General features: G+C 46.4%; 1 protein-coding gene across 12 annotated transcripts in view; it reads left to right on the top strand.

The window, feature by feature from the left end:
* The window catches only part of ADGRL3 (adhesion G protein-coupled receptor L3), a 1,275,722-nt gene that overhangs the window by 853,893 nt on the left and 421,028 nt on the right, over window positions 1-801 (top strand). The window lies entirely within an intron of this gene.

The raw sequence follows: 801 nt of genomic DNA, 5'->3' as shown, positions 1-801 counted from the left end.
CTAATAACTAGAAACCTACTGAAATTGCAGTGGAAGTGCTCTGTGCAGCAGCTCCTTTAATCTTGCTCATGTGCCCCCCAACCCCCACCCCTTATTGGCAGAAGGGCCCCAGTGATCCCGCTGCTTGCTGCTGATCAGCCAGGAGGAAAAAACTGTGGTTTTAAATATGCCATGTTTTTTGCCTCCTGTCCAATCAGCAGCAAGCAGTAGGGCTGCCAGGGCCCCTCTGCTAATCAGACGGGGGGAGCATGCACAGCAAAACGAGCAAGATTAAAGGAGCTGCTGCACAGCACACTTCTGCTGTTTTGGCATAGGTCCTTATCTATAACAGAATGAAGATGCAATCAGAGTACAGGCCAAGGAAATTGCTATACAAGCAGACTTTTTGCTCTGCAGATATGCTCACTGAAAATAAACACTGGAGTGAGGGACAGAATAAGTCTCTTAGTTAGGATCAGAGCCTTGGGTGCTCCAGTGTTGCTGGATCCTGTAGTAGTACGGGTTAACTCCTTTCTTGAGGGCTGACATGATGACATCAACAATAAGTTGTTAGCTATCTTTGTGTGTGTTAGCAGTTGCAATAAAGCCCTTTTGAGAGCAAGAAGTCTCCCTCTCTATTCCTGAGCTTTGAGGTAGCACAGATCCTCTCTCTTGTAACTGCAGCATCACTTTAATATTCTGATATGACCAGCTTGATTTATCGTTCAACCCAAGAATTCCTACTTTGCATCCATGTATGGACCAGCACTATACCTAGACTCTTGGTGGCCCCAGGTGAACTTTTAGTATTGGGCCCCCCTT

The sequence above is a fragment of the Gavialis gangeticus genome, unplaced genomic scaffold (assembly GCF_001723915.1).
Source record: "Gavialis gangeticus isolate Ggan-Ray unplaced genomic scaffold, GavGan_comp1, whole genome shotgun sequence".
NCBI lineage: Eukaryota > Metazoa > Chordata > Crocodylia > Gavialidae > Gavialis > Gavialis gangeticus.
This window is presented reverse-complemented; position numbering and strand designations above follow the sequence as displayed.